The 26,784-nt window shown below is 41.7% G+C and overlaps 1 protein-coding gene across 1 annotated transcript in view; it reads left to right on the top strand.

The window, feature by feature from the left end:
* The first annotated feature begins 7,640 nt into the window (after window positions 1-7,640).
* Window positions 7,641-26,784, top strand: part of SYN3 (synapsin III) — a 486,671-nt gene continuing 467,527 nt past the window's right edge. The window contains exon 1 of the mRNA XM_089680647.1: window positions 7,641-7,769. The gene's annotated coding sequence lies outside the window, so the exon portion shown is untranslated. The remainder of the gene's footprint in view (window positions 7,770-26,784) is intronic.

Raw genomic sequence — 26,784 nt, 5'->3', positions numbered from 1 at the left:
CTTTTAAAATTGTGCATGCCTGTGGAATGGCAACAAACTATGGAACATAAAATTATCCATATCCTTTAAAAGCCTTTACAGGTTACCAGTTCAGAGTTACATAGGAGGTCTGCTGCTAGAAATATTGCCCTCACTCAGAAGTTTGTGTTCACTGTTTACAATTGGTGCGGGGCCTATGTGCGCTTTTGCATTTGTGCATGAGCACAGGGGAACAGGGGTACTTTAAAATAATTTTTTTCTTATTTTACTATTTAGTTTGTTCTGATCAATTTTTTGACTATACCTTTAATTTTCTTTTTAATGTATTGCAATCACAAGGGATGAACAACCCTTGTGATAGCATGACAGTTTCCTCTTCATGGAGAGATTTGGGGTCTGTTAGACCCCAGATCTCTCCTCTGTCCTCCAAAACATCTGATCAATCAAAGATTGGTTTGATCATATGCTTTATAAACGAAATCCAGAAGTGAAGAAATCCTAGTTTCTGTCATGACAGAGGTGTAGGAACAATGAAAGTTCTGTTCTTCTCACTCGGTCTAGGGCATCTGATGCCGGGTCTCCCCGGTGGGAGGGGAGAGCCTGGTAAAGGTGACTGGAGGCAGCCACCACCTGTAAAAGTGATCATGCAGGTATATAGTCTCTCGTATCACTTTTAAATTGTAGGGAATAGCCTGCTGAACAAAACAATATCTGTATAAGGCTGCAGCAGCAGCTATGACCCAGATATCGTTGCTCCCATCTGAGGATATTCAGGTACGTCCCAAGGACAGGGAGTGGTTAAAAAAAAAACATTACAGGCGTTATTGCATTGCAGTGCCATTAATTTTGAATGGCACACCAACACATTAAGTCAAAGCAGCTCCAATACACATGCATTGCAGCATGCCACAATACACAGTAACACACTAGCTGCAGTGCATTGTGTTTCTAAAGAATGGTGAATACACTGGTTTTGGATGTTTCATTTGAATAGGGTGCCTTAATTCAGGGGTGGACAATTCACTTTCCCAGGCAGCCACATGAGAAACTGGGACTGTTGTGGAGGGCCGAACTTAAAGCGAAACTAAACCCTCCTATCCTTTTTAGCCAAGGAAGCTGCCATCTTAGCCTCTGACCTGCAAATGCCATGGTTCTGCACGAGATCAATTATGACTCCAGCCTTTTGATGGCTTGACAGTTTGGTTGGGAGCAGTTGTGACAGTTAGTATTCCTGGCATGCCGGGAATGTAACTGTTTTTTTAAACTGTTAAATTGGTGGGGTTGATAAAAAACAAACACCTGACACCAGCAATAATGGGTATAAAGGCTTATGAAATAGGTCTCTTTCAGATGGGCAGTCGGGGGTGATAAACACTGAGCCTGGCAGGGCTGTTCACATGCTGTGGCTGTGACATTTTTGACTTGGGCTGTAGAGTCTGCCAAACAGCACCTCTTGTCAAACCCAACATTGGGTTCAACAGGGCTGCGCTGCAACCGTGTGCAATGTAGTGAGGTAGTGCAAAATTATAGGGCAAGTCAGGTGGTGGATAGGCGATATAACATCACCTCACTGCCTGTCAAATTGCCCTCTGAAGAACACTGTGAGTGGAAGGAGAAAGCCTGAGATCAGTACAGCGGAGATTTCTGCAGATCCTGACTTGAACTGAAGAACTGGTTCACATCTCCTGAGGTTTGCAGCGTGTAGACCCTAGCAGAGTGGCTGGAGAACATCGGGAGATCTCCTAGGACCTAAGCAGTGCTCTCTGGCCAGAGCGAAGCTTCTTTGCTGTATGTTTGGCTCCTCAAGTTCTCTCCAGTTCTTGCAGCTCTCCACATTGATATCTGTCCATGTGCCTCCCTAAGCCTGTCAACTTCCTTTAGTGGGGAAAATGACAGGCCTGAAGAGACTTGCCTACAATGGAGGCATCGAGGGCTGGAAGGGGGCAGCCAAAGGGCAAAATTTGCCCAGGTATGCCTCAATGTAAAGCACATTAACGCATAAAAAACTCCCCAATGCACCAAGGTCTGAATGGGTCCTTAGGTGGTTGTCACCAGAACAGGTGTTTCCATTGGAAGATTTCCCCTCACCTTCAGTTCTAGTAACAGCTTTAATATTTTGAATTTCCCATCACTTTCTGTCTCGGTGGTGATGGATGGTACTCCTCAGTGGGGATACAGTCAGCCATAAAAACATAATAAGGGTTATGAGCCTTCCCCGTGCTATATAAAATCACCAAAGATGTTTTGACTACACCTACACTGGATTGGATGTCAAGTATCATCTGGTATGAGATTAACTGTAATTTTGCCTGCATTGATTTAACCAGGTTTTAGTAAAAAAAAAAAAATGTTTTGTGCATCAATCAATTAGATCCTTTGACCCAAAAGACTAAAAAATGTTTCCTTTGCATTTAAATCAGTCAAAGTCATGCTGGGACATAGGATCTCTCAATCAACCAATAGGATCTCTTGGTTTGGCTTGGTTCAGATCAGTGTCAGGAACATGCACAAAAATAATTCTTATCCCCCCCCATTGACAAATGAACAAGTTTTCATGTGTGCCAAACTACATGGTGCTGCAGCATTATGCGGTTTTGGTGTGGTACAATTTTACAAAAGGGTTGGGGACTCATTTCTCTGTGTTTCTCACAGGTAGGGCAGCCCATTGAAATGAATAGGCTGCTCTACATGTACAGGTGAAACTCGAAAAAATTAGAATATCGTGCAAAAGTTCATTTATTTCAGTAATGCAACTTAAAAGGTGAAACTAATATATGAGATAGACTCATTACATGCAAACCAAGATAGTTCAAGCTGTGATTTGTCATAATTGTGATGATTGTGACCCCAAATCCACAATCTCAGAAAATTAAAATATTGTGAAAAGGTGCAATATTCGCGGCTCAAAGTGTCCCACTCTAATCAGCTAATTAAGCCATAACACCATATTAGTCATATATTAGTTTCACCTTTTAAGTTGCATTACTAAAATAAATGAACTTTTGCACGATATTCTAATTTTTTGAGTTTCACCTGTAGAACACATGAGAAAAAAAACACTGAAACACACACTGGGTTGCACCGTCTTGGTGTTACTTTACCTAAACTCACCAGTCACTTTATTAGGTACACCTTGGTACCTGGTGTGGTCCTCTGCTGCTGTAGCCCATCTGCTTCAAGGTTCAACTTGTACGTACAGAGATGGTATTCCGCATACCTTGGTTGTAATGAGTTATTTGGGTTAATGTTGCCTTTCTATCATCTCGAACCAGCCCTCCCATTCTCCTCTGACCTCTAACATCAACCAGGCATTTAGTCCACACAACTGCCGATCACTGGATATTTTCTCTTTTTCTGACCATTCCTGTAAACCCTAGAGATGGTTGTGCATGAAAATCCCAATAGATTAACAGATTTTTAATACTCAGACCAGCCCCTTTCTTCCCCATTCTGATTGACCTGAACTTCAGCAAGTCGTCTTCACCACGTCTAGATGCCTAAATGCATTTAGTTGCTGCTATATGATTGGCTGATTAGCAATTTGTGTTACCAAGCAATTGAACAGATATACCTAATAAAGTGGCTGTTGAGTGTAGCCTATAACAAATAAAAAATATTTTGGGTTGTCAGTTGCCTATTATACAAACAAGCTAAAAAATATTTTCACAAGTTTTCCTGCGTGATTTCTTTATTATTTTGCTATGATTAAAGCAACATGTTCCAAAACCAGTACATAACACAGAATTCTGCAGCTCCCAGCTAGCAAGCATAGCCAACCTACCTGAAGTCCACTCTACCATTTTCATGGTGACAGAGGTCTCAGCTGTCCATTTAGAAGAATATTCAGAAGTCACAACACGATGATGGAGCCCAAAATGTGTTTCCTACTCAAAGGTGGTCTTACACGTATTGATTTGTGATCGACCCAGGTTTGTGAGCGAACACAAAGAGATTGCTATTAAATTTGATCATTTTAGTTACATTGAATGATCGACTGAATGGTCATATCAATATGTGTGTGTGTGATAATTTCACACAACTGTATTCAGGAGAATTAAACTATTTGTCGATTCTCTCGATTTGCCAATCAATTTGCTCTTCTACTCAATCTGTGTTAAGATCAGGTGTCTGTAGATATTTGTTCAATCAATCAAACAATGGCAACAGCGTCCACATTTGATTGACTCGCCAGTATGGAAATTGAATTTGAACTCAGCAAAATGATTGAACGGAGGGTCTGTGGTTCACGATTTTTATATATAATTTTGCAGATCCTCTTTATTTGTCAATCTATTTGCTCATCTCTGTAGGTGGCCATTCACATATTAATTTGTGCAGGAGCGATATCTCCTCTATGTACAACCAATCAATAACAAGCAATTCATCATCAATTAAAATATCAAATCATGCAATATATATGGTATTGATTAAAAATACGATCTATCAGAAAGGATCTGTTAGAAATTATTATTTATTTGAACTTTATTATGATTGATTGTTTGACACACATTAGGATATTTTTTTGATTGATCAGAAAGGATCAATATAATTACCACACGCTGACTGACTAGCCACCACAAGCATCACATTTGTTCGAATGCTCACTAAGTCGATCAAACTTTAGTCTGTTGTTTACAACTGTTAGTCAATTCAATTGAAAAAATAAATGTTTGTATTGATATATGTGCGTTATAATTTCATGTATCTATATACAGGAGATTCTCTTATGCCTCTCTTTGCCAATTGATTGGCTCCTTACAGCTTTATCTGGTCATACACATATCAGCCTGTGATCATTCCAAGTATGAGTGACTGTAAAAAAACAATTCATCCTCTATTCCACTCCGCCCTATAGCAGAAATACTGCTTCAGGATGGCAGGGGTGTGCAAAATCATGTATATATACGTGTTTTTGCATTTCTGGGTAGGGGGCGACTGCGAGCCCTACTCGTATGGCCATTTACGGCCTTGGCTGTCAACCACCGAGTCCCGGCCAGTGGTCGCCAAGTATTACCAACGGGGAAGAGACCTGTGTATAAACAACACAGATCTCTCCCCTGTCAGCTCCTACACACTGCTTTGTATAGCTCTGCATAGTATGCTTACAGTGAAGCACACACACAGCCCACATAGTGAAATAGCACACAGTTAACCCTTTGTTCGCCCCAGATGTTAACCCCTTCCTTCCCAGTGCCATTAGTACAGTGCCAGCTTTTTATTAGCACTGATCATTGTATTGGTGTCACTGGGGATGTCAGTGACACCAGGTCAGTTCTCCCCAGTGTCAGCATGCCCGCTGCAGTCCCGCTATAAGTTGCTGATCGCCACCATTACTAGTATAAAAAAAAATCCAGTATATATACCGCCATTTGTAAACACTATAACTTTCACGTAAACAAATTTATTTACACGTATTGGGATTTTTTTTTAGCAAAGCCATGTAGCAGAATACATTTTGGCCTAAATTTATGACGAAATTTGATTTTTAAAATTTTTTTACTGGACATGTTTAATAGCAAAAAATCACAAATATTGTTTTTTTCTCAAAATTGTCAGTCTTTTTTTGTTTATAGCGCAAAAAATAAAAGCCACACAGGCGATCAAATACCACTGAAAGAAAGCTCTATTTGTGGGGAAAAAAAGATTTAATTTGGGTGCATTATTGCATGACCACGCAATTGTCAGTTAAAATAACGCAGTATCGCAAAAAAACAGTCTGGTCAGGAAGGGGGGTAAATCCTCTGGAGGGCAAGTGGTTAAAAATATTGATTGATGCAACACATACAGTATCCAGTGAAAATACAATCTGTCAGAAATGATCTTTTGAAAACAATCATCAATCTGTCTTACAGCTGGTTGCCTGATACACAAGCAGATATTTGTTCGACTGATCAGATTGATCTTATATTTATTCAACTGATCAGAAATTAATACATTTCTGCCACAGCCAATCGACTTGCCAGTGACAGAATTGATCAAAATCTCTTTAGGTAGATTAAACAGCGGGTGTGTGATTCTTGATCCTTATTCAGTTTTGTCATATTAAGGTGGCCATAAACGTACCAATCTGTGATTGATTTAGATATGAGCAGTCACAAACAAGTGATCTATAATCAATTAAAATATTAAACAATGCAACACTGTATTTGTATGCATTATGTGATTGACTAAACATATTTATCAAAAATATGATTTATTAGTTTTAAATGTAAATGATCTATAAAATGAATTGATCTGAATTATAATCACTTCTCAAACACACAGATTTGTTCAACTGATCAGAACCAATCAACAAAATTCTGCCACCACAGATCATTTCTGCAGAGTCTCAATGGTTTGGGAAGTTACTAAATCGAATTGAATGAAGGTTCTTTGGTTCACAATTTTTATTAATTTCAATAAGTTTATTCACATTAAGTGATCAATTTAATTATTTTATCTATGGCCAACTTTAGTCACATCGAATGACTGACTGAAAGATCATATCAATACGTTTGTGGCCAACCTATTGTGAACATAGTCGGAACTTTTTATATACAATTGTATTGTCAATGGATTTTCCGTGCAGGAGAAAAATACGACTGAAAAAGAGGAAGATCAAAAAGACTGATTGATGTGCCATGCGCTTAACAGTGATATTGTTCTACTTTTTTTATGATTGGATTTTCCTTTCCATCATTTGTTTTGCTCAAAGGAGACTCATGACACAGCATGTATCTTTTCAGTACTTCATGGATCCAATCATATTGCATGATTCGGTGAAGAAACGTTTGATCAGATCATTACGTGTATGGACGCTATCATATTGATCAAACTGAATAAGAATTGTAAACCACAGATCCAGCATTCAATCCATTTCAGCACTGGCAAGTCAACTGGCTGTGGCGAAGTTTTATCCATTATTTCTTATCGACTGAACGAATATCTGCATACAGTATAATCAGGGGTGGACTGACTATTTGGAAACTCGGGCACTGTCCGAGGGCCCAGGGTCAGTAGGGGGCCCCATGAGATGCCCCTGGTACCTTTTCATAGGCTTTTTTGAGTTTGGGCAAGGACATGGGGGCCCCATGATCCCCTATTGCCTGGGGGCCCTATGAGTTGTCAGTCCGCCCCTGAGTATAATAGATAACTGATCACAGGACAAATCAACAAAATTATTGTTTTTAATAGATCATTTCTAAATGTATTTTCAGTCTCTTTTTTAAATATAGTTTATTCGTGTATAAAATATATAGAAAAACAAATACTTAATCGCGGTACATTGCACCGTGTACTGTGACGCAGTGCATGAAAAATATTAATTTTCATTCGATTGCATCGCTTGATATTTTAATCGATGATGTATTTCTTGTTTGCGAATGTTCGATTCTAGATTGATCACAGGTCGATACATATATGGCTATCTTTAGTCGCATCGAATGATTGATTGAATGATGATATCAATATGTGTGTGGCCAGCTTAGCACTGAACACTCCTTGGAGCCTGCTACATGGAGCGACGACAACGGCACACCTCCAGGCAGAAGTCCCTTTTGTGCTCTGTTGATCTGATAGTTGATCCAGCCTGCCTACCAGTTGTTTCACTAAATTATGCATCTTGACCTGATGGCACAGGAGCATCAGGGAAGGAGGATCTACTGTCAGGCAACGTCCAATCACAGGAGGGCTGAGCAGGGAGAGGCTGACACCGCAGCCTCCCTGTGATGTGATGCTGGAGATGAGGACACTGTGTGGCTGCAGAGAAGGAGCCGGCTCTGTCTGATGTTACAGGAAGCATTAATAATAAGGTAAGCGGCTGTGCCCCACACATTGCATCCCAGGCACCTCTGCGAGGGGCAATCACAGTGCAGGCAGAGGGGGCCATGTACCATCCAGCAGGCTCATCTGTGCATGCTTCATGCCACTTTACAGAGGACCAGACTGGGGGAGATGTGTCTGGAGGCTGGGAGAGCCTGCAGCATCTCCTCTTCCTCAGCACAGACAGGCTACAGCCAAATCAGGTGCATTCAAAGCCAGGATCAGCGATTGGAGAGCAGCGTATACAGCGTATACTTCAAGGCTTTGCTCCCACCGTGGCCAACGTGTTGAAATGATTTCCAGGGACTCTCTGCTCCTGAGCCTGTGGATGTGACATTACCCAGCACAACAGGCGTATTCACAAACCTTTAATACAAGGATTGTTATTATAGCCATGTGACTGTCATTTTCAAATTTCATTGGATTCAGCTGCAAATAACTGTCACTTATAAGTGACAGGAGGTGTGTGTGTGTGGTGTGTTAGCTTTGTGGATCAAGTCTTACCTATGTATGCTATACAATTCTTGGAGCAACCAGGGACCGTCCCTGGGACACTGTTGGCAACTGTGCACTTTGTAAATTATGGCTCTTTCTGATGTGTAATTAAAAGGTTGGTGCAAACAAAAATTATATTTCATCTGTAGAGGGGTCGGGTCTGCACCTGACTTTCTTATATGCCTTGAATACTCTGGCAGACAGATCTCCATGCTAAAGTTCTCAACTCTGTTCCTGCACACCTGGGTGTTTTGGGTGCCCCCATCCTGTTTGTGTTCCAGCCCCTTCTGTTTCATTCTCCATAATATAAATAAGATAAAAAATTCAGCAGGGATGGTGGAAGCTCCTCATATTGGGCACAGTAGGTGTGTAGTTCCAGAAACGCACAGCAAGAATGGTTGGAACCCATCGTAATGGGCACAATAGGTGTACAGACCTGGGAACTCAGTGCAGAGATGGTGGGAGTCTCTCATAATGGGCACAGCAGGTGTATGGACCCATGAACTCAACTCAGGAAATGTAGGCACCCATCATAATGGGCACAATAGGTGTGCAGACCCATGAACTCATCGCAAGAAATGTGGGAACCCCTCATATTGAGTGTAGTAGGTATACAGACCCATGAACTCAACTCAGGAAATGTGGGAACCCTTCATAATGGGTGCAGCAAGTGTGAAGACCAATTAACTCAACTCAGGAAAGGTGGGAACCCCTCTAAATGGGTGTACAGACCTGGGAACTCTGTGTAGAGATGGTGGGAATCCCTCATAATGGGTGCAATAGGTGTATAGACCCATGAAGCAGGTGTGGAGACCCAGGGACTTGGTGCAGGGATGGTTGGAGCCTTTTATAAAGGACACATTATGTGTGCAGGGTGGTGGGAACACCTCATAATGGGTGCATCAGGTGTATAGACCCATGAACTCAACTCAGGAAATGTGGGAACCTCTCATAATGGGCGCAGCAGGTGTACGGACCCATGAACTCAACTCAGGAAATGTGGGAACCTCTCATAATTGGTGCAGCAGGTGTACGGACCCATGAACTCAACTCAGGAAATGTGGGAACACCTCATAATGGGCACAGAAGATATACAGACCCATGAACTCAACTCAGGAAATGTGGAAACCCCTCATAATGGGCACAGCAGGTGTACAGACCCATGAACTCAACTCAGGAAATATAGGAATGTGGGAAAGTAGGTGTGCAGAGTGGTGGGAACCCCTCATAATAGGCACAGCAGGTATACAGAGCTGAGAACCTGGCACAAAGATCCCACCAACAGAGTTACCGAGAGACAGAAGTGACTCAGGTGGTTTACTGTCCAGCAGTTACCAAACACTGAAATAACAATTTTGGGTGGACTGCGCCTTTAAGAGGTATGATGTCACTGTCAAAAAGAAAGTATCAAGAGAAATGCTTGTATAGGCAAAGTCCAATATTCCAACCAGAAGCCCCTTTAAATGGGTTAACTAATAATGCAGTGATGTCTTGCACTTTGAACACTGTGATTGCACTTTGCTTTGCTGAAAGTTTGTTAAATGTGCAGTTCAGCCTAGGATGGCCATACACTATATAATCTGATTGTACAATCTACTGTAGATCTATCATCAGCTATGTCGTGCAAGGCCCTGTCCTGATACTAACTGAATATATTGTTTAAGCGTGTCCTCATTATACATGGGTTTGGTAAATCTAAAGGAAATTGTACAGAGATTGTACAAATAGATTGTATAGTGTACAGCTAGTTTAAGGAGGTTCTGTTGCATATCTCACCATATACGTGAGAGTTCCCCACTGTCTGTATTGTGAATTGGGTTGATTTGGTTTCTGTGCATTGAGTAGTGGGATGCATAAAGCTGTTTTGTCATAATAGAATCATGAGCCTGAAAACCCCAGCCTGTGGATCGGCCCATAGAGTCACAGGTCTTTGTGTATTTGCATTTAAATCAATTCTGTATGTTCTAAATGTTTAGATATTGCTATTCATAAAAAAATCAGTTTTCTCCAAAACCACTGCAAAGTGTTTGAACATGGTGAATTGTCAAATCTGCGCGTTTACATCAAATTTGTAAAAAAAAGAATCAAATGGGGCTCTTTCACACTGACGCACTCAAAAACATTGTATGCATTTTGGAAAACCGCATATAGAGTTTTTACATGTTTTCAATGCGTTTTTGGTGTGCTTTTCAAACATGTACCAAAAATGAGGCATGCATGACTTTTAAAAACGCACCACACCCGCAGTGCATTGGTGTGAAGAATGCAATAGGATTTAATGGGATGCATTTTTGTTCTGCTTTTTAAACAGCAAAAGAGTATCAAGAACTGAGCAGTGTGAAAGGGCTCTTCAAGGGGAATTCTGATCAACTACAAACATTTGTATATGCAGCTAGACTGCTACAATGTACGTAGTTCAGAGATTAGGAGGTAGAACATTCATACTACAGGCTGTCACGCTTTTCAGTCTACAACAGATGTTCCTGGGTTGACATGCTGAAAATCTAAAGTGTAAGGAAAGGAGAATGGATTGCCATCATTGCTAAATGCCAGAGTTGTGAATATCTGTTATATACTGCAACAATGTATATATGCGTGGTATACACTATATTGTGAAATTGTGTGCTGATGTGCAGATATGTTACATAATGTACAAAGATCTATATGGGTTTCTGTTTCTGACACCATTGGAGATGTGAGGGTGATGGGAGGACGGTGCAGGATTCTGACAGAGGTGTATGGCTGTGGATATGATGGTATGTGCTCTGTACAGTTATGCATTTGCAATATACCATTGTTAAAAAATAAAAAGTACTTGACACGGTAGGTGAGATTGGCACATTGGGGGACAAAAACAGACTGGACTTTGGCTAAGGCTGACCATACACTATACAATTTTTCTTTAGAAAATTGCTTTAGATTTACCAAAAACCATAGAATATGAGGTCAAACCTAAACAACACTTTCAGTTGTATCCAATTAGGCGGGTCCTTGTACTACACAGTTAAAGGTAAATCTACAGAAAATTGTATAGTGTATGGCCAGCCTTAGTTTAGAGTTACACCTAAACTGCCATGCCTCTAATGCGTTGTGATGCCTCTTCACCACCTGTTTTAACCCCCCCCATAAATGCCGAACCAACAGCATGTCCCCTTTCACTTGAATGGCTCGTGCTTGGCAGTTGGTACCGGGGCGGACTGACCATTTGGAAACTCAGGCACTGCCCGAGGGCCCGGGGTCAGGTGGGGGTCCCATGAGATGCCCCTGGTACCTTTTTCATAGGCTTTTTTGAGTTTGGGCAAGGACACAGGGGCCCCATGATCCCCTATTGCCCGGGGGCCCCATGAGTTGTCAGTCCACCCCTGGTTGGTACTGCCTGAAAAACGTGACAAGGGGCATAAATTTTGCCACGGCCACGAAACATCACAACACGTCATATGAATGCGCCTTTGAAGCTTAAGGTGGGGTAGTTGGGGGCACTAAAAACATGGTTCAACTGCCTGTAACTTCCCTCCCCAAAAGCAGAAGGCATAACTTTTTGAGTTTTCCAGGAATTGAAATTTGAATAAAAACATTTATTTTAATTTATAAACAATAAGTACTGAGGCCTCTTGCACACAGGAATAAAAAAAAAAGGGCACATCTTTTACTGATCTCCACATAGTTCCATTGTTGTCTTTGGAACAATGCAGGAATACAATGATGAGTACAGAGCCGTAGAACAAAAATAGTACATTTTACATTTAAAGGATGAGTTTACCTTTAGGCACATGGTACATGTTCCACCCATTTTTAGAGTAGAACATGTACCATGTTCCCGCTCCGAAGGCTCTAGTGACAGCAAGCCAGGGATCTTCTTCCCTCGCTTGCTGTCACTAATTAAAAAAAGAACGGGGCTGTGTGGGGCTCCATTCGCCCAGCCACATCATCTATTCACAGTGTTCTGTGAATTGGAAAACTACAAGTCTCGACAGCCTTTGTGGTTGTTCACTAATAGATCTCAATGAACTACCATTGCACTGTGGTAGTCCATTCTCTCTCCCTGTCAGTGTGTATCTGCTTGCCTGTATGAGGTATGAGCAGACAGATACACTAAGCTCAACAAGTATCAGAAGCTCCTGTGATGCACATATATTCCTTTTTATTCATCGGTTTCTATTTTTTTCTCAATAAAACTATATATCTTTTTAGAATTATGTTATGTTATTCTTTGTGTGATTAGGGATGGTTTTATGCACTTTTTATTTTATTTATTGATTGATTGATATATGCTATATTCAATTAACCCGGGATGTATCTGTTCAGAAAGCCCTTTTTTAGCTGAATATTATTTGGCATATTTGGTCTGGATGTTTGGTAGGTTTATTTCTAATTGTTGTTATATGTTATAAAGCATGTATAGGGTTAGTTCACGTGATGAGTGTTCATACAGTCTTACCTTTAGGTTAGATGGATATGGGCGTATTAAAATACTCCTTGCTACGCTGGATCTTTGTGCCAGGAGCTAGCAGAAGAATCAAGCATAAAAAAAGGTCTGCTATGGCGCGTTTACACGTGTATGAGCATAAATACATTCTACTGGCGATAAAATTCATTTATTCTAAGCACCCAAATAAAGTTACATACACTTCTGCATGTACATGCATAAATTATGATAGTAGGCTGCTCTCCTAATGCAGGTTTGTTGCTTCAAAATATAATTCTAACACCACAATGTGTATGGACACACCTGGGATGATTTAGTAAAACTGGAGAGTACAAAATCTGATGCAGCTGTACATGGTAGCCAATCCAATTCTAACTTCAGCCTGTTCAGTTAAAGCAGGACTTTAAGCTGGCCATACACGGGTCGAATTTTGAAAGAATTTTCTTTTGAAAATCTTTTCTAAGAATTTTTGTTCGAATTTCACACCATTAGTGGGTCACAGAAACAGCCAATATTCGTGTGACCATCAAATATGAGTGATCGGGCATGTTGAAAATACTTTTGAAAAAACGAATGAATTTCGAATCAATGATGGGAGGATTGTGTGAGAAATATAAATGAAAAAGTAACGAGCATGAGCTGTGACCTGGAAAGAAAAGAAAATTCTTGGCCACGAAAATTATTTTCTGTAGCACCACGAGGTGAAATTGATGGCTTGGTTGGTTGAATTTCAAAATCAAGGACGGCGCCATCGGATTACAAAATGCATGAAATTTCTGATTTTCTAAAGAAAATTTGTTCAGAATTTGACCCATGTATGGCCTGCTTTACCCTTTCTGACAACTTTTCTCATCTCCATCCTGCTCCCCCTCCGCTGCACAGCTAGCCATGTGTTTTCTTCCCCTAGTTTTGCTTCTTTACCTTTTTGAAAAAAAAGGTATTTCTTTCAGACTCCTCTTCTGTCATTCACTTAGGAGAATGACGCCAGTGCCCCCAAGTGCCTCTGGGAATGAAAATGTGAGATGGATATCCTGAGTGGCACTGGAAGTAGCCATTCACTAAAGCAGGAGGGGGTGGCCTAGCAGCGCCTGTGCCTCCTGATGACATCCCGGAAGAAAATGGCAGCACAGGACTCATGTTCCGGCTACAAAGAAGGGGATTAGAGCAGGACAACACTAGATCCACTGGGTGGGTGAGTAACTTCCCTGAGCAGAACACTGCTACAGGTAGGCAGGGGGAGAAAAAAAATTAGGTGGATAGAGTAAAGTTCCACTTTAAGCTTTGATAAAAAATACCTGGAAGCTAATTGGTTTCTATGCAGAACTGCACCATTTTTTTGCACTCTCCATTTTTAGTAAATTAACCCCATTGGCTGAAATGTAGCTGCGTTCAGAGGCCTAAAAAATTAAAAATGCTTTTAAAGCAGCGTTTTGTCTGCCTATGTGGATGAGACCTTATGGTGGTTTTATGATTTTACATATTTGTCATTTATCAAGAAAGCATTGATGGTACTTATTTCTTTGCAGTGGTGCGGACATTTTTTCAGGGGTAACTGAGGCTATAGTATTCAAAGACATTTAGCACTGACTTTCAAGTAATAAAACCTCAATTACAAATCAATAAGGTAATTTCAGGTTTTCAGATACATCGAAAAGGAAAAGCTACAGAAATAGACATTTCAAGTTGAACTCCCAGCACACATTAAAACACACAGGACATAGTCAGAAGGGTGCTAATGCAGAATATGATCTTCATTTTTACAAATTGTAACACCAAAAACCTGGTTTTAATTGTCAAAAATTGGCACCCATGAATGCTTTGTGCATCTGCTGCTATTTAAGAAACACAGCTTCAGGGAAGTGTACAGGCTACTTTGTACCAACCTACTGACCATGTGACTGATCCACGCAGAAGCTTGGGGGTGGAGACTGTTTTGCTCAGGGGCAGGTCAGGGACCAGACTTTCTGTGTGTTAAAGAAAAGCACATGAAACACAGTCGCCAAGTCGGAACACCTGTAAAAATAAGGGCTGTTGGTCTCCACAACTCTACTGTGATTTCTCTAGACTAGTTATATACAGGGGCGGACTGACCATTCGGGCTCTCAGGCACTGCTGAAGGACCCGGGGTCAGTAGGGGGCCCCATGAGTACCTTTCATAGGCTTTTTTTGGGTGTGATTTGAGTGTAGGTGAGGACACAGGGGCCCCATGATTTACTATTGCCGGGGGCCCCATGAGTTGTCAGTCTGCCCCTGGTTATATAAATGTATCTCTTGGCAATTAGGCAACTTTTATTTGCAGGCCCTGATCTTGCTTAGCCCAGATACTAGCTTTATAGGGAGGGGGGGACCTAACAGGGACTACAAAAGGCTGATAAGTCAAATTCAGATACTTACAATGCTTGCAAAAAAAAATACATTTAATGCTTTAATATTAAATACAGAGTTGCATTGACACGTGTCTTCTATAATATGTCTGGTTAGAGTTGAACCTTAGCCCGGGTTCACATATGTGCGGTGCGGTATATCGCATGTGATTCTAACCGAAACCACACCGCATTCCTGTGCAAATCACATGCGATTTGTGTGCGGTGCGATTGGAGCCATACATGGCTCTATTCGCACCGCATCTGCACAAAAAATGTGCAGGACCCTTTTTTGGGTCCTCACTAGAATCGGATCGCATGGGTATTCACACCTATGCGATCTGACTCTTAACATACACACCCGCAGCGGTTCGCATGAACTGGGTGTGATTCTGATGCGGTGCGGAATTCACACTGAAACCGCTGCGAATTCCGCATCAGTGTGAACCAGGGCTTATAGTGGTTCTAAAGACATACGGTTTTTTACCTTAATGCATTCTTTGCCTTAAAGTAAAAAACCTTCTATGTCCAGGATCCCCACAGTCCCCCTTCTAATTGCCTGATCTTGATCCAGCGCTGTGCCCAAAAGCAGCGGCTTACTCCGCTCTCTCCCTCCTCACAGTGCAGAGAGGCAGCAGCAAAAACCATTGGCTTCTGCTGCTGTCAATCAAATTGTTTGAGGAGGGAGCAAGAAATGGGATTGAGCCTGCACGAGTGCGGGGGACCTCTGGAGAGGAGGATCGAGACTTCTCAGTTCCAAATGATTGCACAGAGTAGGTAAGTATAACATGTTTATTATTAAAAAAAATAAAGTTTAGAATCACTTTAAAGCGATATTTATTTCTGGAAAGCATGCTACACAATAACACAATGGACCTACCAACAGATTGTTAGACTACATGCAATACACACAGATAAACTGCATCGTTTGCGAACTGTGTTTTGAATTCTGTTCAGCTGCTTTTGTGATTTACATATTCCTGCTGTAGATTACAGCCCAGATAGTGAAATGCCTCAGTGCCTGCAATATGTTAGCATTAGAGTCTGACTGTCTGATATCTGCTGTGCATTGAATTGTGGAATAAAATGCAGACAGACTTCAGGCAGTTGCCCCAGATGTGTTTGTTGTTTTTCATTGAATGCATAGCTGGAATATAATGTATTGTTTAATATTTGCCTAGAGCATCACATTGATTCCAGAAAAAAGTCAGTGTTACATTTAGAAGCAAACAAGTATTTCTCTCAGCGTGGAACAGAACAAGATATCATCTGTCCACATGGCTGCTCCCAGGTATTCTGCTATACCAGCGGCAGGGAAAGGGGAATGTGATATCTCATGAAATCGATCTGTTAGTTTAATCTTGCTATGGTATTCTGACTTTGGATCTATCTCTATGCTGCTCCTTATCATAATTGTCTGCATCCATAAAGATGTATCTGGTTTATCCTCATGTGTTTACTTTAGTAACTGTACAGCGTTTGTTCCATGATGACTGTAATGTAACTACACCTTGATCTGTGAAATATCTTCTAATGAAATGCATAGAAACTGTACGATGAACTCTTTTTAGTGTAGCCTGCTTTCCTGATTGCATGAATATGGATAAATTTTGGTGTCCCATTTGTAGGAACAGAGTTTCCAACACACTATTCCCAACGCACACGTTCCTGCAAAATGGCTGTATATGTAAGTGGGAGTTGCAGTGACCACCAGCTGGAACTGAAGAGAATCAGAACGAGAGAATGTTAACAGCACACCATGGATCTCCAAAGTGGGTCCAAAGCTTTATTCAGCGATCACAACATTACAGTAAAAGCAATGTTTCGGAGCCTCACAGGGCCCCTTCATCAGGCATGTCACATCCCTGATGAAGGGGTCCTGCGAGGCTCAGAGACATTGCTTCTACTTTAATGATATGATCACTCAATAAAGCTTTGGATCCTCTTGTGGCATTACCCCCTTAGGGGTTGCTGTTGAATTTGGGCCCCCCTATAGTCCTGCACAGCCAGTCAATCTCAATCAGCATTTTTCACACACGCATTCATCCATGGTCAGAAATCAGGAATTGAACATTGGTTTTGATTTTTTTTCATTTAGGGGATTTAACTTGGAAGGGGTAAGGGGTGTATAGGATGCCCGAGGGAACCAAAATCTGAGGAAAAACCTTCTGAACTGTTCAAAGCTTCTTCTCTCTGACACACAGTCTCTGTTGGAGTGCTAGCCAACAACTCCAGTTGTAGTACCCCAGATGAACTCCTCCTCACCCAGCAATCTGTAGGTTTTCTTTCCTGAGCAGGGGATCTGCCTCCTGTTCCTTCAATTAAGGTGCACAATCACTAGACAGGGGCTAATCTGGTTACCTACCAGAGTGTTCCTTCCCCTATCCACCCAGGGGGGTGTAGGTGTACTCACTCAGATCCTCTCCTGCACAGCTTGTAGAATGGTTGCTACCTCCAGGCCTATCAGCTGGGTGGCTCCTTCCTTGCCACACAGGTGGTCCTCTCTTAGGGGACCAGTGAGTCTTGAGCTTTCCTCCTCTCTGACGTCAGGCTCATAGACAGGCCCCATCCCAGCAGACCTCCTGGCAGCCTTCTTCCTGTAGCCTCACATGTTCCTGACACACTCCTCCCCCACTCCAACTCCTCACCTCCAACTCCTCTCTCCTACCAAGCAGACTCTAACACCTTTTAAGGGAGTCCAGCCCCTTGCCAAGTCTCCTTTTGCGGATTGGCTGAGGTCCCTCAACAGTTCATTCAACCACTCCTCCAAGGCCCTTCTTTGAAAGCCTCAGAGCAGGTCTGCTTTGAGATTGACTAAATGTAGATCTATTTATTCGTCCTCTTTGTGGATCATTGCAGATCTGCTCTTTAATCATGTGAATAAAGTCACATTTAGGTGTCCTTTTTGTGGATCATTGCAGGTCTGCTTTCTGATTGAGTGAATGCAGAAAGATTTAGGTGTCCTGTTTGTGGATCATTGCAGGTCTACCTTTTGTTCAAGTGAACGCAGATAGATATATTTGTCTTGTTTGTAAATCATTGCAGGTCTACTTTCTGATCCTGTGAATACAGATAGAATTAGGTGTCCTGTTTGCGGGTCATTGGAGGTCTAATTTATGATTGTGTGACTGCAGATAGATATAGGTGTCCAGTTTATGGATCACTGCAGGTCTACTTTCTGTTTGAATGAATGCAGATACATTTATGGATCATTGCTGGTCTGCTTTCTCATCGTGTGAATGCAGTTGGATTTAAGTGTCCTGTTTATGGATCATTGCATGCAGATAGCTACTGCAAGCTTCATCAAGAGGAACATTACATGTCCTTGTAGAGATTCTGTATATAGCCCTACAGAACAGACAATGAACAGTCCACTTGTGTTTATCTGCTGCTTCTCTGCTAACAGGAAATAGGAACTTTAGAGAAAATACATAGAGTCTTATCATGGGTGCAGCTACAAACGTATAAATACTCTCATCTATTGGTTGAAGAATATATCTCTACTGAATACCCATACAGTAAGTCCCCTACATACAAACATTCAACTTGCGAACTTTCAAAGATGCGAACTTGTGTCCGCATGTCCAATCCTGTAAAGTTGGGTACACAAACCCAGTGGGCTGAACAAAAAGAAACTGACAGATTGCCATACGAAAACGTTGGTGCAGCGATCTCCCCCGTTGTGCCTTTGTGTTCTGAAAGGGGGACTCCCCCCTCCAGAACACACTGATCAGCAGGGGCGGACTGACAACTCATGGGGCCCCCGGGGCAATAGGGGATCATGGGGCCCCTGTGTCCTTCCCCAAACTCAAAAAAGCCTATGAAAAAGGTACCAGGGGCATCTCATGGGGCCCCCTACTGACCCCGGGCCCTCGGGCAGTGCCCGAGTTTCCAAATGGCCAGTCCGCCCCTGCTGATCAGTGCTCGCAGCCTTTGTCTGGAAGGGCTGATCTTTGCTGGACTTTGCTGAACTGGTTCGTAAGTAGGGGACTTATTGTAATGATGTACAGTAGTTGCACAAAAATACATGAATGATGTATTCCAACAGTCCTGTACTACAACATGTACATCTACAAAAAAAGTATTTATACATTTTCAAAAAAAAAAAAAGAGTGTTCTCTGAAATCTCTCTACAGTAGATATTCTCAACAAAGGTTTCATGGAGGCCTAGGTTCCTCCAGAGGCTACTAGGGGTTCCTTGAACTGAAAATGATCTCTCATTTGATGGTGCCTGCATAGCTTCAGGGCCAGCTACACTTGACAGAGCAATTGCCATGACACCAATTATTTTAACTGTCTGTAAAAATTATACATGCCTGCAGGCTAAACAGATAAAATCGAACAGATTCCTCCATCCATGCTTTACAGCCCCGATGGACAAATTTCTTGTATTTTGACAGATGGCCCAACCAGCTGTCATAATACCTGGATACAGTCTGCACCTGATTGGATGCAGACGCTGTTCAGCTGACAGTTTTCTGCCTGGCTACTTTGATTTTTCATTTGAGGTATGTCAGGTTGGAAGCGGCCGACAAGACCACCAATGAAGCACATTTCAGCTGGTTCATCAATAACAGGCTGAAATTCTCTCTGTATAGGGTAAGCGTAACAGTGGCATTCTAACAGTCACTGTAAGGGCTGCAATCTTCATACTGACCACCCATGGAATGGGAATTTTTTTCCATTGACCCTTGATGCTTCGGGTTGTAGTAAAGGTCGCCTGAGACTAGAGAATACATTTAGGGATTCCTCTGAGCTAAAAAAATTGAGAGAAACTGTTCTACAGCCACTGTTTGGCATGTTCACTCCATTATGTCTGTAATTGCATCTTCCACAACCTATGGATAATCTGTTAACTAAATGTTTACATTTTCATTTTACTTACATTTTTCCTTTTTTTTTGGTGTGACCTGCTTTCTTGTTTTTACGTGAATGTAGACAGATTTAGGTGTCCCATTTATGGATTAATATACTGTATGTGGCTAGTAACTACAAGGCTTCAGTTAAAAAGAACCTAACATGGCCAATTCTACTGACTGAAAAACAAAACAGGATTACATTATTGACAATGCAGACCTCTGCCTCTGAAATCTCCCTGCAGTCACAGTGTCTATCCACTATGACTGCAATGAAGTCACATCTTCCATGAACTGTGAATGATCTGTCAATCAAGTGAGAAAAAACTGCAGGCTGACTTTTTATGGTGCTGTCTGCTTTCCTTCTCGCATGAATGTAGATAGATTTAGGTGCCCTATTTATGGATTATTGCAGGTCTGCTTTCCCAATTGTGTGAATGCAGATATGTAAGATAGAAAGCCAAGTACTTTTGTGAGTAGAAGATATGATCTTTTTAATAAAGCTTGTGTGACAATATCACACATGGCTGGGGCATCTGTTTTACAGTGTGGCACAATGATCCGTCTGGAGAGAACTGCAACGTCATGGATATTGTAATTTATCCTGCACTTTCATGGAAATACTCAATTGGATGGAAATAATTTATTAGCAGAATCGCATCTTTTCAATACTCGAGTGCTGACAGTCTGCATTCATTTTTACTTGAATTCAGATACATTTGGATGTCCCATTTATGGATCACTGCATGCAGCTGTACATTTTAAAAACCTAGTCATCATCCACTGAATTTAATTCTCTCTGTAGTCAATGTACAGTAAGCTCACCCCAGCGTGGCTGAAATCTTCTACGATCTGTCAGTGATCTGTCAATCAAATACATGCTGACCTTTTTTTGGTGCATCCTGCTTTCCTGATTGCAGAAATGCAGAGAGATTATAGTTGTCCTATTTTTATGGATCCTGCATGAAGTTAGCCTTGTTCTCCTTGTGGGTTTCCCCCGGGTACTCTGTTTCCTCCTCAAACTCTAAAGACATGCTGGTAGGTTAATTGGCTCTTGTCTAAATTGGAGCTGGTATGTGTGTACAAATCGGCTACGCATATATATTATACATTCTGCATAAAAATTGAATTTCTGGATGGTTGAGAAAAGATTTGGAGCTAATTTGCTAAGAAAATTTTATGGATAAAGGCCTTCAAGAGTATCAGACATGGTATCCAGAGAGCTGACCCATAGGCTTGCCAAGTCCCAGTCAAACTTCCATAGTGCCATTTAGAGAGACAATTCTCTATCAAGCCTTAATTTAGTACATTTCTACCAACATTCATTGCCCAAGCCCTGAAAAAGGAGGAGTCTTTTTCCCCCGAAACATGTTGGCTGTATCTGATGCTCTTAAAGAGTATGTAAACCCAACATTTTATATGTTATATGTGCCTGTTGTACCACGTAGCATGAAAAAGTATTTTTTTCTCTTTGTATTGTTTCCTATGTGTGAAATCCCTGGTGTTCCTGCTAGTCACTCTGTTTACCTGTTAAAAACTGACCACACTAGGCAGCAGAACATAGCATGGTCAGTTCTCTAGCTGTGCTTTGAACTCAGCCCGCTCTCCTTCAATGATCAGACTTGTACTGACACAGCTATTCACTGGGAAGACCACTGTGCTTCTGTTTCTCCTCCCCCAGCTCCTATGCGGCTGAGAACAGAGGGTATGTGAAAACAAGAAAAAAGTGTTTATAATGTTTTTTTTTTTAATCTATACACAGATGCTTTTATTTATCATAGGTGCTTATATAGCACCGTCAATTTTACGTAGCGCTTTTACATATATATATTGTACATTCACATCAGTCCCTAACCCTCAAGGGGTGTACAATCTAAGGTCCCTAACTCACATTCATACATACACATACTAGGGCCAATTTAGACAACATCCAATTAACCTCCCTGGCAGTGTTCCCGAGTGTAGATCGGGGTAAACTTGCAGTACCAAAAGCGGTAACCCCGAGCTACACTCGGGAATACCCTGTAGCACTGCTCCGGGATCCCTTCTGCACTTACCTTGTCCTGCGTTCCCGCGATGTCCCCCTGCAGCGTCCCCCGGCCATCTCCTCCGACCGATGCCGGCATCCGTCTTCCGGGTTCTGTTTCCTGCGGCAATCAGGACGTACGTGGGACGGAACCGGCGGGAAATTCAAAAATTTTAAGTGACATTCGCTCAATACACTAAAATCACATAGTAAAACATTACTGTATCAAACCATTTCACATACATTTTGTCCCGAGTGCTTTGTCCTGTGTCCTGCTGGCATTTTTACCGCTCTTTCTGCCTGGAAACTGAGAAAAGTCCATGGCGTCCAAAAAGCTAAAGAACAGCGATAGTAAATTAGAACCACTTGCAGAATTGAGTGAGAATGATTTGTGGAAAAATTCGTCATCAGACACTGAAAACAATTTTGCGACTGAGCTCAGTGATGTGCAAACTTGGCGCTCTATTTCAAATTTTAGTGTTTTTGGTTTGATTACATTATTGAATTAAATTTATTATTATTATATTATTATTTTTAATGATTATTTATTATATTATAATTTATGATTTCGTGTTTCAAATTTTATCATACCCGGGATGTTTAATAGACTCTTGTTCGGACAGATTTCAGTGAGTTATACCTAAAAATTCCAGGCCTACAATAAAATAACTACATATTTCCATGCAAAAAAATTTACTGCTTTGAGCACAGAAATATCGACATAATCATACCTCTATAAAGGTTAACCTACCAGCATGTCTTTGGAGTGTGGGAGGAAACCAGAGTACCTGGAGGAAGCCCACACAGGCACAGGGAAAACATGCAAACTCCAGGCGGGTGATGCCGTGGTTGGGATTTGAACCAACGACCTTAGTACTGCCAGGGGGAAGTGCTAGCCGTTTAGCACTGTGCTAATTTTCTTTTACATTTCTATTTTAAACTGAATGGACTGTTTAAAAGGTGAGGGTTTATATAAACTTCAACCAATAAACATTTCAGAACATCTTTTTGAGTGGTACAATCCTTTGTACTAGGTGGTCCTCCATACAAATCCAAAAGCCACGTAATTGTGGAGGGTTGAAGAAACAACCAGAAATTATCTAGTTGAAAAAAAAACTTGTCAAGAAAAAATGCATTCAAATACATGAAAAAAAAGGTCAAGTGTATCAGACATGGTGCCCAGAGAGCTGAGCCATAAAATTGCAGAGAGTCGGATATGACTGAATTGATATATACAGTATATATATATATACATACATACATGGATAATTGCTTGTAGCTGCCAATGGCAAAGCATCCACCAGAAGGAAATGTACGTGTCCTACTGACTTTGAAAGATAAAATGTGTACAGCATAAGCATTGTCAACAATGCAGACATCGTCTTCTGAATGTAAATTTCACTGCCCCAGATTCCTCACCATTTTTGTAGTTTCTGAGTCAGTATGACTGTACAGTTCCTACATTTATATTAGAAGTCACCCTGGGTATTAGTCATCTCTTTTATTACCTTTGTCACTTCATAGCTTTAACGCATTACAGCTTTGAAAGGTTTAGTGAGTGTTTATTTTGATGGTTTGTGCCTGAAAGTCTGCAGGGATTTTTTTGCTCAAAAACAGAAGCCTTCTAGGCAGAAGCTACAGGTACTGGTTAAATCAATTGTTAGGAAGAGAGTTAACCTCTTGGTGACAAACGCCTCCTTTGAAATCATGGTACTGAAGCAACCTTCAACAAGCAGTTACATGCATGTTAATAAGTGATTGAAATGCTAACGGTGCTAAAGAATACAGAAGCATTCTCAGTAATATATGCATTCAATGTCATTTGCACTTGTTATACAGAAAATTCAGGTTCCAAAAATATATCTCAGAAGTCATCAGTGCTGGGACAAGGCCATTTAATGCCTAGAGTGAAGATGCCAAATTGTGACCCCCTGCCCCCCCAGCACAAATCCTCTACCCCTCAAATTTTATCTCCAAGCACAAATCCTCTCCCCCCCACTCCAAATCCTGCCCTCCCAGCACAAATTCTCCTCCCTTCAACCCCCCATCCTAGCACAAATACCCCCCCAAATTCCCCCTACCAACACAAATCCCCTCCCCCAATCTCCTTGTGGTGCCCCTCACCTCACATGATACTACAGTGTCCAGGGCAGCCGCTCCTCCTGCCCACCCTCTTGCCCTGGCTGCACTAGAAGAACAGGCATTGCACTGGTTTTAGCAGTATGTGCATAACAAAAATTGCAGGATTTGGCAGGAAATCCATGCTAAAGTATATGTAAATGTAGCGCTTATGCCTGAAGGAGCCGCTTGATGTATTGGGTCCCATGTTCCTGTGCCCACGACTCTGCAAACAGCACCACACACACACACTAGCTGAGCAGGGAAGGTTAATTTCAGATAGCTGTATATAAACCCAATTGTTCAAGGTGCATAGACACCAGGAATGACAGCAACTGATTAAATAATAGCAAAACTTATATTGCAACAGGATGAACAGAGAGAAAGTACACAGTAAAATGGACAACTCTTTCCTGAACACTGTACTGGGCAACCCTAACTAGTGAGATATGGCCCTGTTTTATCAAGGTGTAATGCAGGATAGGCCAGCGGCCTCTCACCAATCTATGTCAGCAGGGCGATCTCCTGCTCACTGGCAAGGTATCCGCCAGTCAGTGTACTCAACTTCAGGCTCCTCAATTACGCTGCAGGTTCAACCAGCACCCAGGACATCCTCCAATGCTCTGGAATGACTGCCACTGTATCTCTCTTTCTCCCAGTTGCAGAGTTCTTAGTCCTCTTTCCTTCCTCCCCTCAGCTCAGAAAAACAATTTCAACAGTCCCCTTTGTCTGCACCATAATGCAGCTGAAAGTTGAAGTCCAAGAACAGGCTAAAGCCAGCCATAGATGGGTCGAATTCCAAAAGAATTTTAAGTATTTCTAAGAATTTTCGTTTGAATTTTGCACCATTAGTGCGTCATAGAAAAACGGCCGAGTTTCGTGTGACCATCGAATCTGAGTGATTGGGCATGTTGAAAATTTTTTGAAAAACGAACAAATTTTGAATCAATGATGGGAGAATCATGCGGGAAATATCAACGGAAAAGAAATGAGCTGTGACCTGGAAAGAAAAGAAAATGCTTGGCCACGAAAAATCTTTTCTTTAGAAACATGAGGGGAAATTGAAGGCTTGGTTGGCCAAATTTTGATATCAATGGTGGCACCATCGGGTTACAAAATGCATAAAAATTCTGATTTTCTAAAGAAAATGTGTTCGGGATTTGACCCATGTATGGCCTGCATAAGTTTCTTTGGATGTTTAAAAATAAAAGGCTGAGCTTTATACACCTGTCATAAAAGCATGTAGAAAACATATATCATTAGTATTTAATATTGGGGCACTTTTTTTAACTTAAAGTGTTTGTAAACTCTTTTTTTATACTTTTACTTACAGGTTAGCTTATAATATAAGCTTACCTGTAGGTAAAATTAATATCTCCTAAACGTGCACTGTTTAGAAGATATTTGCTCTTTTTGAGGGCCGGTGCATGCTCTCTGAAGGAACAGCATACCCATGCCATTCCTTCAGAGCACTGTGACGTGGACCGGGACTCCTGCGCACATGCGTGGGAGTGATGTCAGTCAGATGGCTGAAGCTTGCGAAACTGGAAGGAAGACTGGGTGGAGATGGAAACCTTTGCAGCAGTGACAATGAGTGGTTGGAGGCAGGGGCGGACTGGCCATTTGGAAACTCGGGCACTGCCTGAGGGCCCAGGGTCAGTAGGGGGCCCCATATGATGCCCCTGGTACCTTTTTCATAGGCTTTTTTGAGTTTGGGCAAGGACACGGGCCCCATGATCCCCTATTGCCCGGGGGCCCCATGAGTTGTCAGTCCACCCCTGGTTGGAGGGCTTCGTTTTAAGGTAAGTCCTTCATAATGTGCATAACAGCACATTATGACATTACCTTGCAGGGGATTTTTTTTTTTCTTAGCTGCGATTTGCTACTGCTTTAACTGTTGTTCAGGTTTATTTTTTATTTTTTCAAACACTGTTGTAAGTTTCTTTGGAAACTATGGTGTCCGTTTATGACACAGAGAATAGCTGCGATTCAACGGATCTCAGCTATTCTCTGGTCATTCACAGTTTATGACACTCAGGAGATCATGTCAGCCTTTCACTGGAGATCTGTGTTCTCCCTCCAGATTCTCCAGCCCAGAGCTGGAGAAGCAGAGGGACCGCAAACTAAGCAGAGATAATTTACCTCTGTTTAGTAAACTGATCTTTTACTGTAATCTCTCGAGATTATAGTAAAATGAGCCGTTTTCCAGAGTTTGTAGACCGTTCTCCAGCGTTTGGAGACCGTTCTCCCTTTGTTCGGAGAACTGCTTCATAAACTGCATTCACAGCAGAACTGTGTTCTCCGAGAATGCCGGAGAACTGAGCAGTGAACTATTACCGCTGGTTCATAAACGGACACCTATATCTCCCACAGTACTCCAGGTTCTCCTCTGAATCTCTAGCAGTCCACATCTGCAGGTCTCCCCCTAGTGGATGGAGGGTATCTTAACATTGGCTACTCTGTTCTGCAACAGAAGTCTCCACCTGTGTTTGTGCTTGTAAATGTCTTCTCTACTGCCTTTCCACAAACATGAAAAGCTGCAGCAGTAAAAACAGTGACCTGACAGTCAGATCCATGTGGCTGCCTTTCTGCTAACAGTTCTGCAGACCTGGCTACAGAAAGTCAATTACTAAAAATCTCATATAAGTTTTAAAACGATAATGTAATTTAAAAATACATGTTCATCCAGCCATGAAGGTCCTTGTTCAGGTACTTCCTGTT

Source organism: Staurois parvus, unplaced genomic scaffold (genome assembly GCF_062004578.1).
Source record: "Staurois parvus isolate SC_StPar_1 unplaced genomic scaffold, SC_StPar_1.0 ptg000249l, whole genome shotgun sequence".
Lineage (NCBI taxonomy): Eukaryota > Metazoa > Chordata > Amphibia > Anura > Ranidae > Staurois > Staurois parvus.
This window is presented reverse-complemented; position numbering and strand designations above follow the sequence as displayed.